The sequence below is a fragment of the Oenanthe melanoleuca genome, chromosome 20 (assembly GCF_029582105.1).
Source record: "Oenanthe melanoleuca isolate GR-GAL-2019-014 chromosome 20, OMel1.0, whole genome shotgun sequence".
In the NCBI taxonomy this organism is placed as follows: domain Eukaryota; kingdom Metazoa; phylum Chordata; class Aves; order Passeriformes; family Muscicapidae; genus Oenanthe; species Oenanthe melanoleuca.
This window is the reverse complement of record NC_079353.1, coordinates 9,606-26,317: the sequence shown is the minus strand read 5'-3', so window position 1 is coordinate 26,317 and position 16,712 is coordinate 9,606. Positions and strand designations below refer to the sequence as shown.

At 38.7% G+C, this 16,712-nt stretch overlaps 1 protein-coding gene across 14 annotated transcripts in view; it reads right to left on the bottom strand.

Moving 5' to 3' along the window:
- Positions 1-15,559, bottom strand: part of NCOA3 (nuclear receptor coactivator 3) — a 52,143-nt gene extending 36,584 nt beyond the window's left edge. For 10 of the 14 annotated variants that reach the window (XM_056507732.1, XM_056507731.1, XM_056507726.1 and 7 more), the window contains exons 1-2: positions 15,456-15,559; positions 8,812-8,851 (exon numbers count right to left, since the gene is read on the bottom strand). The gene's annotated coding sequence lies outside the window, so the exon portion shown is untranslated. Of the gene's footprint in view, positions 1-8,811; positions 8,852-10,280; positions 10,361-15,455 lie in introns of all 14 variants that reach the window. The other 4 variants (XM_056507734.1, XM_056507729.1, XM_056507727.1 and 1 more) reach the window with 1 other exon arrangement.
- Between the last annotated feature and the right edge of the window lie 1,153 nt (positions 15,560-16,712).

Below are 16,712 nucleotides of genomic sequence, written 5' to 3'. Positions count from 1 at the left end.
TTTGTGCTGGCAAACAGGAACGACCTTGAGAAAGTGGAGGGACAGCACCAACACAAAACTGTCAGAAAAGATTCTGAATGTGCAGTCCAGAGCTGCAGTCATTTACTTAACTTCACATCAAATGTGGAATCCACTGTGCTGTGGCATAAGGCTGGGCAGCCCAAGTACTGCTGTCCAGTCCTCATAGTACCAGTAATAATAACCTGGCTCTAGATGTCAACTACAAAACAGGACATCATCCACTCCATGAAGGATGGACATTGTATTCATGGCTCTTGCCTACAAAAATCCTCAGATCTTCAGAGTCTTGCAAAGGAAAACAAGCAAAAGCAAAGGAAAACAAAAAACTTTACAAAAAAAGTAAAAAATGCTCTGGACACGAGATTTCTAATAGATTGTCTTGGTTTAGCACTGAAAAAGTAAAGATGCATCTTCACTTATGTTATTACAGAACTAGAGCACAAAAACAGAACAGGCTCCTTGTTCCACTGTATCATTACTAACAATGCAGTTTTCACCTCAGGAACTATAGATTAATCAGGTGAATCAGTCCACAGTGGGGTACATTAAAACCAGTGCTGCCACACAGCAGATTTTCTCTGGAAGATTGAAGAAAATGTTGATGACAGCAAATCTGAATTACATAATCTATGATTGTGTATTGGCATTTGAACTTGAAAAAAGTCAATGTCCAACTACACTTAAGCAAAGAGAGAAACAGATTTATCACCTCTTTATTTGTCTTGCAAGGAAAGAGGACTAAAGCTCCTGTGAAGATGTGGATAGAGTTCTCAGTTCAGTGCAGCGACAGACACTGTAATATTAGAGAGCATGAAGGGAAGTATGTAAAGTACATAGTTCAGGCAACGTCTTTAGCTTTGTAACCAAAGAGTACGATTCACCACAGCAGAAAGGGGTAGCCTTACTTAGAGATTTTAACAACTCTGATTTGATACCAAATAGAATGGCAAGTCATTGCATTAATTTGCAGAGTAAAATATATGGAACTAACCATTCCAAACCAGGAGACAGTCAAACTGGGAAACATTTGGAGGCATGTATGTTGGCATAGTCTGATCTCCAACACAGTGCAGAAAGGATGACAAGGATCTGAATATACTGCAAAGAGGTAAAATGACTAAATATGCCAATGACATACAGAAAAAGTATATGGTAAGGATGTCGGCGAAAATACAACTCAGTTTTCCAAACCCCGAAGCCAAGAGAGATTGTACAAGATAAGGCACACGACAACCTAAGGGGGAAAAACATTAGTCAGTTGGCAGCTATTACTAATTTTCCATCAGCATACAGTTTCAAAATCAGTAAATTACCTTACCCAGAACGTTAAAGGCTTTCAGTGCACTTTGTAATGGTGACAGATACTCTGGTCTCAGATATCTACATAGGTCCAGAAAAAGGATAAAGACTCTTACAAAAAGCTATGCTAGCTGAAAACATTGCCAATCAAATTTATGTATGTCATACTTTTGCAAATCATACTTGTGTGACTCAATTCACAAAAGAGTTTTAGGCAATAAGATAATCATGCAAAACCTCTTAAAGCCTGCTTCAGGAATACTCAGCCACTCCACTTCAGAGCAGCTGAAGAAAACAAATTTCCAGCTCATGGGCAAGGTCAAACAGTGATTTCTTGAACTGACACAGGTAGATTCCTTTCTTAATCTACACAAATAGGCACAGCAGCAGCTTAAGGCAGCTACTACGAGTTTAAGTTTAAAGCCTCAAGAGCTGCTAACAAAAGATGCAGGAAGTGATTAAAACACAAAGTCAGAAAGTTGAAGACATCATAAAATCTTAGCTGATTGAGTTCATACCCTACTACCAAGCTTTCCTACTGTAGTTCAAAATGGAAGGACACCACAGAAAATGCCATCAAATAATGCCATATTTTCACAGTTTAGCTAGATTAGGGTAGTTTTGCCAATACCAATTTGACTTAATTACTTTTATAAAAAGCTCTCAATACATTCCTCTCAGAAGAAAGTGCAGTTTGGTTTTGCTGTTTTGCCTTCTCTGAATACAGTATCTTTTTAGAGAAATTATTTTACAGTAAGATATCATAAATGAATTCCCTTTTTGTAAGATGGCCTCATTGTACAAAAAAACGGATACTATAAAACTTTATATCAAGTCAGCATGCTACCAAGAACCTTTTCTGTGTTTTCTGATTTTGATTAATACAAGCCAAGGTCACTTCCTGAAAGAAAGATGGCTACTACTGCAGCTGCAAGCAAGCTAGACTCAATAGCTGGGGGATGGGAAGACAATACTGGCAATTGCTAGCACTGACTGTCTCCAAAAATATACCAATTACAAAAGTTGAGTAGAATTTAGAATTTTTTACTACATCACTACGTAAGTAACCTAATAATTAAAGTCTGAGTCTGTATAATTACTGTTCCAAGCAAACAAGATTCACAATGATGCACCAGCAAGCCTGCAAAAAATGACTAATTCTGAGGACCCTTTACTAAACTGTATGCAATTTCCTAAAAAATGTACCTTTTTTTTTCCTGTGTATGTTTTATCATGCAGCTCATGAAGATATTAAGAGACTGCCCTTGAGTTAACAGCGTGTCTCAGTCCTACTGAGACTGTGCAGCCCCACCCAATCCACAGTGTCCTATTCTGAAGTCATGCAGGAAAAATGCGTTTTAGGAAAACATGCAAGCTCTTTACAGAAGTCTACAGTATGTATTTTTCCAGTTTCTGAATACTGTACCTAGCTTACAAAAACAATTAGAAGAAAACCGTGTTCACCTGTAACATGAAAAGACATTTTAAACCCTATAAAGATATTTTAAAATAAGCTGTTTGTAAAACATGCCACATCTGCATTATGCATCAGGCAAATTAGATGTAGCTTTCCCTTCCCTGTTAAAACTAACAGGTCATGAAAGTAATACCCTACCAAACTGAAATAGTATTATTTTTCCTTTTTCTACAATTTGGAGCACCACACTGGCAGGGTGGAAGTAATCTATTACTGAAAAAACATTTCAAACCATACATCAACAGACATTTCCAACAAGGACATCTGGAGACCCATAGACATACACACCCTCAACTTAATATACTTCATCTTTAATAAAATGGCCTTGATACACCCAGGATTGCAACAGATGTTTCATTTCAGGCCAAAATTAGGATGATCTACTGAATTAAACTTAAATTTCACAAATTGGTACAGTAAAAAGAAAGGAACCTTGCTCATTTTGGGTAGGCATCTTTGCCTAAAATAGAGAAAAAACTACAGCCTATCAGTGTCTGTGCAGGCACAACTACATCTGTGCTTAAGGATGCCTAACATTTTCCGTTGCTGCAGCCTATTCTAATTCTTTAATGCCTGTCCCTGACATACCCCTCAGAACTACTTTTTGGTTCAGATATTTAAGCAATGAACGGAGAATTCTGTTGAACAAAGTGTAGCCTTTTATTCAGTCCAAGAAGTTAAAGCTTTGGAAGAGAAACTGGTCAAATGTTTAAACAAACTGAACTTTATCTTTTGGCTCCAATGAAGATAACTGTATAGCTGGTAAATGCCTTATTCAAAGTTCTCAAACACGCTCAGTTTTGTTTTAAACCGGTGGCCAAGATCTTCAAGTATTTTATCTAACCAAGTTAGCTTTGTTGCAGCACAGCTCCTCCATGCTGACAGACCAGAACATGCTTTATCATTATATTACCAAGACCAAGAGCAACTTCTCTATAAACCTGACAGCTACAATGCAATTAAAGTGCCTGGCAGAACATTAGCTACTGAACCGGGACATTTTTCTAGGTTATACTGCCACACCCAATACACATCATCCACAAAGCATGAGGCAGCAGCAGGATCAACGGCTTAGCAAAGGCTGCCCTTACCTCCCTCCTAAATCAAGATTTCATTTGAAGCGGTAGCTGGAGGTCTCAGCCAATAGTGCTAAAAACCCACTTTCCCAGCCCTCCAGCAAGTAGCCCATGTAGAAGACGCAGTCAGTTTAGTGACCAAGGCGGCACCCTGCTCAATGACTACCTTGCTGGCAAACAGAGTAGAAATTTCCTTATGGCAAATTGTACTGTTTTTTCCCTAAGCTTTTTAAAGACATACAAAAACTTACACTGAAAGTGCTAAGGATGTCAGGTCATTAAAAAAAACCCTTCAAACCTTCAAACAGTATTGTCAGCTCCATCTCTCAACACTTCTTTAATCCTTCTTGCACATTCTTAATGTAAGCAGATTCCTGATACAGTGCACTGCACAGACAATACAACAGACAAATAAGACTATTAGTAGTCTTCTCTGTGAACTGATGGGGGCCAATTCCACACAAAGTCTAATAAGCAGTAACACAGCAATCACTTCCCATTTACTACACAGTAATAGATAATGGTCTCAAACAGAGATCAGATGTCTGTTGAGAACCTGTATCTTAACATGGCCTTTGCCCAGCATAGGTACTCAGAAAGCTCCAGAGACAATCAAATCAGAACACACAGGTTTTCTCCAATGCAGAGTAAACAACGCTGACATATACTGTCTTGATTATGACAGATCACAACTTCTGATTAAGAACGTTATTTTAGAGCAGACTTCAAACTGACATTTAAATCACCAACTTCACTGTTGGAATATATTTATACCCATCAATACGGGTGGGCCCATGAGCATGAAAGAAATATACTAACCCGTTTTGCTAGTCGGCAGATGTAGTACTTTGAACATTTATTCATGTTTGCACAAGAACTAAGTTACAGAATTAATGTCAGGGAATATATTATTTTACACTGGAAACATTACACTTTTAAAAATGTAGATTCATATCCTGAAAAAGTGTTTGAGTGCTGTGAGGAGAGGGTAGGGGGGAAGGCATCTATCCATTACAGATTTCATATTGTACTCAGACTCACACAAACTGGCTTTAAGGGGAGTTAAATGCCTGGTGTCTTAAGGATGCTTTTGAGAATTCTACTTAGTATCCTTTTCCATCGCGCTACTAAAATAGATTATTTTTTTAAATTTACACATCCTCTTTGTTTTTAAGATTAGATCTTAAAAATATTTGCTGATCTAATAATAACTAGAGGCCTAATAATAATAAAAGGTCTGTTAATGAAGTTAGTAAGCTTTTGGCATGACTAGACTCCCAGATCAGAAACGACTAAAACCAAAATAAGCTACTGAAGAAAGGAAATCAAAATAGTTCAAATTTTCCATGCATAGCATCAGCGCTTATATATGATTTATTTAATTGAAAGGAGTAAGTACAGCTACTTAATACAAAGTCGCCATTTCTAAACCCAAATTTGCCCTTGAAATACGGAAATGATTCAAGCTCAATGCTGTAGTTAAAAACTGATTGAATATATACAAGCACACTTCCTTTGGCTGCAAGAGATATTCATTTAGTTCAACAAAAATGCTTACCATTCAATATTTGAAGCAAAATCAGTTGTCTACCTATGTTATCCCAACAGATTTGAGCACTCCATTAATTAGGATCTCCTTTCCTCTATTTCTTTTTCATATTCCTTACTATATTTCATTCCTAGCAAATGGAGCTTAGTAGAGTATCTTCAGTGGAATTGCAAAGTAAGGACAGAATAGAAACTGCACCCCGTGCCAAACCACCCCCCCCCCCACCCCCAATCAGGTTAATTAATCTTTCCATAATACAGTCAGGTTATCACAGAGCATCTGCTACAATTTACTGCTCAAAAAAAGCTGTAGTGATATTGCGTATGTCTCTGGTCAAATGAAAGCTTAGATTTAAGGGCTCCATTATCTAAAAATTAAGCAAGATGGATTAATAAAAAGGTTGGTGTCTTTGCTCAATGCTACATAAAACAGAGCAGTACTACCCAGAGAGGTGTTAGAGATTCGAGAGTCACAGACTCTTCTCCAAGGACTATGAGAAAAGGGCAATAGGCAAGCTTTACTACCCGCAGCAAGTTAAATTCCAGTTTATAAACAGTGATTGAACACAGGAACTACCTTCAGATAGCTTACAGAATCCCTGCCCTTAGAGACTTTTAATATTTGACTGAACCAACACCCTGATCAACCAGCAATAACTTTGCTCATGGTGTTTAGATCGATGCTAGCATAATTACACGATGAGTTTCATCAGGGAAATATGTACTACAGCCCAAAGATAAACTGAGATGTAGTACATAATATACTGAGATAAACCATTATAACAATGGCCCACTAAGACAGGAAAGTAACATTACAATTTTGCATACACACATCAACAGTCCCATCTTTACTGGACACACAGTATCCTGACCACAACATTCATTCCTACCATCATGGATCTTTTTTTCCTCCCATTTATGAGTAAAAAATGACATGATTTAAATAAAGCTCTCAGTGTTCTCTGGTTTTTGTTTTGTTTGGGGGTTTTTTGGTGGTTTTGTTTGTGGGTTGTTTTTTTTGGTCCAAGCTCGTCTATTCTTTACAAGGACTTTCCTTTACATAAAAACCTTATGCTTCTAGTTTTTATAAAGTTCTATTAAAGAAAAGGATTTTAATTTTCATTAAAAAGCCATTCATCAACAAATCTCACTTTAAGCTCCCAAGGATTCCTCAAGCAGGCAGAAAATCAGTCTTACTCAAGAAATTTTTTAGGTAAATGGCACTTCTAAAACATTAAGGTTTATCTGCAGGACACTCCAAAATGACACTATCAACATTAGCATAGAAATTCCAAGTAATTTTAGGAAGATTAGCAGCCATTCTGGAAACTAGCACAAGAGGTCAATGACTACCAAAACCAGATGGGATGATACTCTTCCTCTTCAAATGTCAAAAGCATTTAAAATGTCTTCAGATCTAGTTCCTTCCTTGTTTATAGATAAATGGCTAAGCAGTTGTGCAGTTTCACATCATCAGGAAGCAAATTTTATGTATTCTTATATAGTGCACTGGTGGAAATGCCAGGACAGAGCTTTAAGTTTTTTTATTTTTACTTTTTCCTTATGTGCATTTTTTCTTCAGTGCCCATACCAGTAGACCACATAAATTGTACCTAACATTCAACAAAACCCTGAGCTGGAGAGTCATTGTTTGACCTTCAAAGTTAGTATTCTGCCACATCAACTGAAAAGTTGTCATATTAGCATCTGATAAGCAAATAAAACATAGTAACTAAATGAAGAGCACACGGTCACACATTTATGTCATGCAATTGGAGAAGATCGGCTACGAAGTGTGATCAGTACAACGCATTTTCTTATCAGTAAATGCCACACTGTCTTCATCCAGTGAATGACTCTGCACGGTTCATCCCACCTGTTCTGTTCATCCCACACAGCACGGGAAGTTACCTTTAGGAACACCGCAGTCAGTTTATATTCTTGAGCCCTGTCAAAATCCTTAGAAGAAAAGTTACTACTAATTGTCTCTAGGCATAGAATAGCTTCTCTTTTCAAAGTCCAGTAAGCATTTTTTAGTGTACCTAACAGTCCACTGAAAGTTCCAAAAGCTACAATGCTTTACCTACTCCTGAGTTTTCATCAGTACAAAAACTTGTTATACACTCATATAGATGAAGCCTGTAAGTAACAGAGTACAAACAGTAACAGGATAATCACACCACACCATGAAGGGAACACAAGAAAAGAGCACACAAAACTTAAGCCTGATATCATTAATCCTCTTAAAGAATAAAATTGATGTGATCTTTTTTTATTGAAAGTAGATTTATGATAGACAATGTGCTCAGACAAGTGCCTGCATCCAGTCAGGACCAAAAGTTATTTATCTCTTGTCTCCAATTCATACTATTTACCTCAGAATGTCATATATCTGCAAAACACGGCTTAGGAACTGATGAGCACAACTATCTGAAAAAACCCCACAAATTCTTCTGTCCTTGGAAGAGATCATTCTCCAAAAGTTTGTCTTCAACTGTCTACTTTCACTTTCTTCATTTTGTTTTAACCCTACCTTATTCTAACCAAGCCAGCGCACCTGAACTCTATTTCAGGGCACCTGCTAAACTGCAGAGTATGGTGGTTGAATTTAAGACAAGAGATTATTCCAAAGGAGGTGCTTCCTCTCTTGTGACCAAAATCCCACTGAATAGAATGTCCAGCTTTCAGTTTCACTACTCTCCAGCAACAGGTATAGAAGCTGACACATCCATCTAATCGAGTACTGAAGGCTAAATTAAGGCTTAACCCAGAAGCTACAACCAAACCTCAAACAAACAATACCCAACAGTGATTCGCATTATATCTGCACTGAGCCCAGAACAGATCTAGCTAAGAAATCCTATTTCATCATCGGTCTTTCAAAATAACATGAATATTTTGCTCGAAACAATTATCGATTAGCTCAGGAAGAAGAAAACTCTAGTACCTATGATAGAGAGAATTAAAAACCAAAGGCAGATACATACAAAGAAAGATACTAGCATTCTATATCCCACATCTTAGGAGGAGCATCCTTTAATGGTCCAAGTATTCCCCAAAAGCCTAAGAAAGTGATAGATAGTGTGATACAGTGATAGTGTGATAGAGTGATAGATACCATGATACATACCAAGGCCAGGTCACACCATGCATTTCCTCAAGTTTAAGTTGAGGTGGAAGACAGCAAACTATATACCATATTAACATAGAACATTTAAAAAAAAAACAAAAAAAAAACAAAAAAAAAAAAAAAAAAAAAAACCAAAAAAACCCCCAAAAAACTTCATTCTTCTAAGGGAAGTGAAGTAATTTTTTCCTTTTTAACTCCCTAAATACCAAGAGTTTATGAGAATTGATGCAGAGAAAAAGTAGTTGTGACAGAAAACTTACCTAGCACAGTGTTTGCTACAGCAGAAGCCAGTAGGAATGCCTAGAAAGAAAAAGCATATTTTTTATTTTACTGAGTGGAGGAAAATCGAACAAAGATCTACTGGCTATAGCATACCTTCTTCTTCCCTACGTAAAACACTAAGAATAAAAACCAAAGCATTACTAGAGTAAGGACAAGTCTCCTAAACCAAGTGGTAGGGATATTATCCAGTCAGTCACCCTGAATAAAAAGTTCTGTTAAATCACCATGGCTTCTTCTGCAGTGACCACTCTGACTGGAATTACTATCTGTGTTTACTGAATCTACATTTGTAGAGGACAAGAATAAAATATCAGAGGTAAGCAAACCACTCTAGAAACTACTACCAGAACAACAAGAAGAAGTATTTGAGTTTTTTTCTTTAAGTTGACCAAATCTTCACGCATTAAGCTTTTGCTCAGTGCAGAATTGTTTCAGTAAAGATCAATCTTATCTCTATCAAGTATTTAGCAAACTTACCAATTAAGTCAATGAAAGAGTTTGCAATAAGCAGAATAAAGATAAATGTAAAACCAAGCTCAAAGAACACTGGAACTTCTGTAAGGCTGTAGAATCTAGCACTATAGTGAAATATCTCATCTGCCACCCTAGCTTTATCCAAAGCCCAAATAAACAAAGTAAGTTGGTTTTACGCTTTGATAATAAACACATTTCAGCTGTCTTATGTCTTCAGCAATGCATTTTTGCCTTCAGGAAGAAGAAGTCTCACTATGACTTAGAAATCCCATCTCAAGCTTAAACCTTATATCAAATTTGTTAAGTAACAAATTTATATGAGATATCCAAAAGGAATACAAAGCAACAGCAGTATTTTCAATCAGCAAGCAACCAATTAAACAATTCACAACACGATCCTTACATAAGGTGGAAAACATATTAAGGTTCATGTCAAGTTCAACAACGTACTCTTCTTTTAACTTTAGTCATTAGCATTCTCATTAGCAGTAACTGAATACGTGAGAAAGGATTAAGAGCAGTCAGGAAGTCAGATGTTGAAATTTTTACATAATTATTAAAAAAAACCCCAAAACAACCCAACAAAGCGAGGTAACACAAAAGGAAGCATAATGGCCCTGACTTAGCTTGAGAGCTCTGGAAGCGTACTATGCTGCCTTAAGAAGACAAAATTACATTAAAATGCATGTAAAGGGTTCTGGTTTTATATTTTCAATTAATACTAGAAAGACAAGAGTTTGTTGTGATGTTGCTTACTTTTTACATAATACAGTAGCTTAGCTCCCACCTTGGCATTTAAGAAAACAAAAACTTCAAACCAATAAACGAAGGATTCTTTAGGCCCTACCCCAAAACAGCATAAGTCAACAATAAATATCTGTAGTGACAGAAAGACAAGATACATTCTGAGTACAGAGTCCTCTACATCTTGGAAAAAAGGTCAGGTAGCTTTTAGTAAATAAGTGCAACTTACAGAGAAAAGAGCTGTAAGGTAGACAAATGAGGTTGAACCTGTAGATGCCTCCAGTTCGATTTTCACCATTGTATCTGAAACTACAATAATTTTTAAAAATAACCATTAAATAGTCTTTAAACTTAACTCTTTTACAAAAGATGTGTTTCCTATTGTCTTTCTTCCTTTGGATATTAAAGATAGGATAATGAAGGTTTCTAGCTTTGCAGCATACAATCCTTACTGGAAATGTTGGTCTAGAATTCCAGAAGCAAGAAAAGATGTATTTGTCACCTAGTAGTGATCATTTAGAAACAGAAACAGTTAACACACTGTAAAAGAAGAAACTGAAGTAATATAATCAGTAGTTGATACCCAACATGAGAATGGTTTATGCACAATCTTGCACATGAGAATTTATTTCTAGACAATTGATTTTCAGCAAGCACTTGCTCACCAAATAGCTTGAAGTTTCAGTCTGGAAAAGATTCCTAACTGAAATTCCAGCAATAAAAGCATGGCTGCATGTTATTAAAGAAAACAGTGGAAAATTTCTCAGGCTGACATCCAGAATGTCTGCGGTTCCTTTCCACATTTCTCTTCTTGCAAAGCAGTTATTAAACCTGACCCTAAAAGTGTTTGTTTGGTTGGCTGGTTTCTGGATTATTGGTTTTTGCGTGTGTGATTTTGGGGTGTGGTTTTTTTTTGTTTGCTTGTTGTTTGTTTTCTTTTGTGAAGCCTGGAAATTTCCACTGTTTTTATAGAGCTAGCTTTTAAAAAAGCTCCCTCAAATATACTGCCAAACAACCTTCCACTTCTATCTAGACCTCCTCTTTAGTTTAAAGCAAAAGTTTCATCGCTATAAAGCAGAGCTAAGATGAGGGGGAAAGGAAAAATTTTGCTCATATACCAAAAGAATTGCTTGGCCAAGCTGAAATATTATCAAACTGTGTATTGTGTAATCTTGACAGAGGTCACTTGAGGTTCAGCTGCAGAGAGATTGATGGTTAAGAGAAGACAAAGCAGTTGATAAAATTACCTTGCAGCTGTACTTTTGAACAGAAATTACAGTGGATGACAATACAAGCTATTCTATTCCTATCAAGTGATTGCTGTCCTTCAACTTTCCCAAATTTGCACTCATTTTCCATTGTTCCTGAATCCCACACATCATCCCTGTTACCTGCTTATTGTCTCTCACACAGTCAATCTCAGTCTGGCAAGTTTGCTAGCACTAGTTCTATACCTTACCACTACAAATCTTATTCATCAGCCTTGAATGTACATCAAAGATTAGGGGGTTCAACAAAAAACCTACAGTTGTAATAGAAAGTATTTGAAAGCTACTTCAGCCAGGGAAGATGTTTTCTTTTTTCAATTTTCTGTGTGAATTAGAGAAACTGCCTTCCTTTAAAAGGAGGGATCACATGTATACTCTAGGTTAACAGGAAATGTTGGCTTTGCTCTATTTTAATCGAGTCAATGGTTTGAAGATAAAGTACTCTTGCTTTTGTTGCTATTAGCGCTATCTTTGGACCTATGACTAGATAAACACTTGAAATACCGATCAGGAGGGGATTCTTTCATTACTACCTAAGAAAGTTAAGCCATATGCTGACTGACATCCAGCCCATTGAGCCAGAGATGTCTACTCTGAACATCAAAAAGGCTGCCATAGAAGATAAAACGAGGAGGGTACTATAATGGAAGATGCTGCTTATGTCTGTTTTAGTTCACGGCAGCAGCAAAGATGGACCGAACACAAAAAGAACAGCAAACCAAGTCACAATTCCCTATTTCCACCTAACCTCTCTAGCCTAGCCTTTATGGGGAAAGAAAAGATATAGAGGAAGATGTCTGAAAAGCCTATTCAGATCACTGGCAAAGAAATTGAAAATTTTTGTGTGAAATCATCTCCTTAAGATGTAAGCTGCCAAAAATGGAAAACCATTTAAAGCTGTCATTATTAACACAAGAAATTAATTTTTGAACCTTTACTAATTCTTCCATAACATTCAGAAAAAACAATGTAGCATTTCCATACAGTGATTGTTTATGCGCGCACGCACACATGTGTATGCTCCTAATGTCTGTCTAAAAGGTTTCAGAAAAAGTTTATCCACATAGACTATATGAGTTGCTACTCCTTCAGACACGCACATAGCAGTAAAAAGCAAGTAGCACAGTTTATCTCTTTCTGTGACTTACTAGCCTCCAGAGAATGTGATGTAAAAAACCCAGAAATGTTAAGGTGTTAATATACTCTACAGGGCAACTGGCAAAGGGTTAGAATTACAAATTGAATGCACAAAGCAAAACCAGAGGAATGCTATCTGTGATTTAGATTTACACAGAACAGAGAACTCTTTTCTCGACTGACTGTCCTGAACAATCATTTCCCCAAAATACTGGAAAGAATATGTATTTCACTGTAAATTGTTTTGCTCCATCTTTTACTTAACCCTTCCTTTAAAAGATATGGCAACAAAAGTCACTCAACCCAATCCCTGTTTCATTACCTGTTTACTTTGGGATGTTTCAGTAGAGGCAGGAGATTGTTATTAGACACACTGCACACAAAAGACTAAAAATCCTTCATGAGATTGAAGACAAGGTAATTTTGTTTCACTTTTCAAAAATTAGTTTATTGATAACTGCGAATTTAAAAAGTTACCAATTAAGTATTAGTAACAGGATCCATATGAAGTATGCATCCCATTTATATGGTGCACAAAATAATTGCACCTTCACTCAACTAAATGTGACACACAAAAATCAAAGTGAGTGGAACTACATTCCATGGCAGATTTAAATCGGTAGCAGTCAAATTGTTTCACAATTGCCTCTTTCCTAATACCCCACATCTAGAAACATCAATAGATCTAGCTGGGGGGAAAGGGAGGAAAACAAATTAAAAAACCTGCACAGGCAGGCTGCCCCAGCATTCAGGCTAGATATTCTTCACCACCCTCTTATATCCCTGGCATAAATTATACTAATCCCCCCATCCCACTCTCCTCCTTTTTTTTTTTTAATTATTAAAACAAGTCAGAAATATTTAAGATATTTCTAAATACTCAAAAAGCTTGAACAAGGAATGCAGAAGATCCTGTATCATACAGTCACTGAAGATCACCTATTCAAGAGAGACTCATTTAAATGCAGGAGCTGAAGCAGCCTGTAGTGTCAGACTGTAGTGTCAAATACCTTTTCACATGCTACAAATGGTTTAACTCTGCAGGCAAACATAATCAACACACCTTTTCTTTCCCAGCGTTATTGAAAAATAAAAACACACCCCACCTTCTCTATGAAGCTGTACCACAGGGATTAATCTTGAAGGCTTTTTGATTGCGATTTCTTGTCCATTATTAATAAAAAAATCCCACCATGATGTTAAGGTTCTATTATAAAATAGATCTGCATCTTCTTCCTAATCTGCATTTTGTCTCAGCTATACGTTACGGTATAATGCCCAAAATGCACCCAAGTAATTTTCCAAATAAAATCAGACTGGCAACAACACACTGTAATCAGGAAACAGGAGATGTACTTAAAGTGAGGCTGAACGCTGGGCTTATTTTGTCTATTGCTTCCTATATCCCACAGCTTCTATCTTCACATGTCAGCAGTGGATCCATCAAATGCACTGGTATTAGTTAAAAAAAAATAAAAATGTAGTAGTAGTAACAGAATTGAAGGAAATTCTTTACAACAGTCAGTTGAACAGCCCATTGTAACAGCAGTTAACTGCAAATATAACTGCTGCATTCTATAATGCACAATCTTGTATATAAAACAAAAGTAAAAAAACCAAACCAAAACAAAAAGCCTGAACCCCCCAAAAAGCACCCAATTTTGTCTCTCTTCTCTAAACCCAAGCTTTTATTCTCTAGTTTTCACTCACATACTACCTGCTTCTATGAAGCTATATTTTATATTCAGAATATACAATTTTGTTTCATGTGAAGCAGAACATTTAAGATAGAAATATTCCATAAAAAAATATTTATTTTCATAGTAGTGATGATAGAATCTTAAGCTTACTGTAAGAATCCATTTTAACTGGATTACAGGTACTGTATACTAGATATTGCCATCCCTCACACTTTCAGATTTAGTTTTGTTTTGTCCTGACATTTCAGTTAGAACATTTTCTGGTAACTTCTTTCTAAAACGGGAAGAAGATACAGAGAATTCAAATGAGTCTGAAAGAGAAGCTTCACTTTCAAAGGGTAACTTGACCGTGCTTAGGAGTAGGAGCAGAAACCACAAACAGAACCAACTTTAGAACCAAAGGAAGAGAACTGTGGGAATTATCTCAACCTCACGCTGAATTCTAACTCATAATCACCCTATTTATATCCCAGAAACACTAACACCTACAGTGGCGTGCGACCTTCAACAACAGTTTCATTACAACTACGAGGCAGAAATGGTTAAGAGGCACGAAAATGAACCTTTCAGTTGCAGGATTTTTCATCCTTTTTCTTATTACCAGGGATAAGGAGACAAGTGAAGTCAGGTCTAAAACTCACCGAGGGTATAAGGATGACCAGGAGAATGCGGTCTCAAGGTCTTTGGAACCGCCTCGGTACCGGACAAGCCCTGATGAATGGCAGAGAGGGCCATTCTAACCGAGTTATTTCACCCACACCCCGCCTTCTGCTCCGACTGAGAAACCCTGGGTCAGACGATTCTAAAGCCAAGTCCCCAGAGACCTCAGGTCTCTTTGTATTCTACGAGGAGCCTCCACCCCAAATCACCATACTTAGATATGCATCACACAGCGATACGAGAAGCCTTCAGTCCGCGCATCAATTCCCCGCCAATGCCGCAGGAATGCCCCTTCAAAACTCAATCACCAGTGAACTTACAATAGCTGGAAAGAGGTAAAGGCAGCGACACATTGCCCGGGAAATCTCATCTCCAGGCCTGGGAATTCTCCTCACACACAGCCCATCGACGGTCCCCTTCCGCCTCCCCTCAGGGAGCCACATTCATATTGAGGAGGGGAGCGAGAGACAGACAAGAGCCGCCCCTCAGGGCCACCCCCAAGCTTCTCCCTTCCCCGGCAAGGGGCAGCTCTCCCTCCGCCGTCGCCGTCCCACACCAGGGAAGCAGAGGAAAGCGAACTAGAACTCCCCTCTCTCCGCTCGTTCCCTCATTTCCTCCATGCGTCCAAACCCCACTCACCTGGGAAATGAGCCAAAGCCCAGCTACATCTCCGTCTCCCACACTCAGCCCCACACCGCCATTTTCCTCACTGGATTTAAATCGGGACCCGTGCAGAGACACCAGGCGGCGTGAGGCATTGTGGGACTTGTAGTGCGGCTCCGCGCGGGTGTTCACGGAACGCACACCCCCCTGACACGGGGCTCACGGTACTTGTAGTCCGCGCCGGGTTCGCTGCCGGAGCTGTCGCCTCTGCATCGCCGCGCTCTCTGCAGTAGGGCGGGCTCAAAAGGAGAGGAGGGAGCGATCCCCCGTGCACCCCCGGCGCCTTCCCGCGGCACTAGCTCAGTGCTCCTAGAGGTCACAAAATACCGTATCTGTATCATAAGGCGCGTTTTACTGCGCATTACTGTTCAAAATACAGTGCGGCAATGTCCCGCTCTTTCTGCTGAGCTCTAGCTGTGGGTCTGCACCTCTGGTCCCGTAACTAATAGTTCTTAATAGTTCTTAGGGAGTTTTGGTTCCTGTTTTGTTTGTGCGCAGCGTGTGTTTGCACATGTTCGAGCTGCTCGCCCGGTGGCCACAGTGAGAGAGCAGGATAACCAAAAAATCGTTTTTCATGTTACTCTTCAAATTTTCACAATTTACATTAGACTTATTTGACCACGCGAGTGAGACGTGCCCGAGCCCCCTCCGGAGCGGGCAGAGCGGCTGAGACGGGCTCGGCTCCGTGCCGCAGCTCCCGGCTGCCGCTCCGGCACAGCTCGGCTCGGCTCTGCACGGTTCGCACCCACCCGCCTCTATCAGTCCCCTTAAAGTCACAGGTAGAGGGGCATTCCCCGCAGTTCAAACACACACAATAATGAAGGAGTGGCTATTCCCCTCAATTTCAATTGTTTTTGTCCTCACAGCCCCCATTTTTTTCTGGGGGCAAGAGGGAGGGATCAGCAAGATAAAATTGAAAAGGGAAAAGAGACTAATTCCCATTACAAAGCCACACTGGCTAACCTGTTTAGCAGTTGCTTCCGCACACAAGGTTTTGTTACTGGGGGTTCTCGGTGACAAAGCATCTCCTCCAGCATCTCCTTGTAGCTACGCTTGAAAAAACAGACCTGGAGAAGGAAATTTTGGGGGGAGAAAAGTGGAAAAAAACCCGGCCAAAGCAAAAAAGGCCAAAAACAAGGAAAAAAACCCAAAAAAGCCCCACAAACCCGAAAACACCCGTAAAATCCCAAAACCTCCCCAAAACCCTCAACACACCCAAAACCCCAAATTATT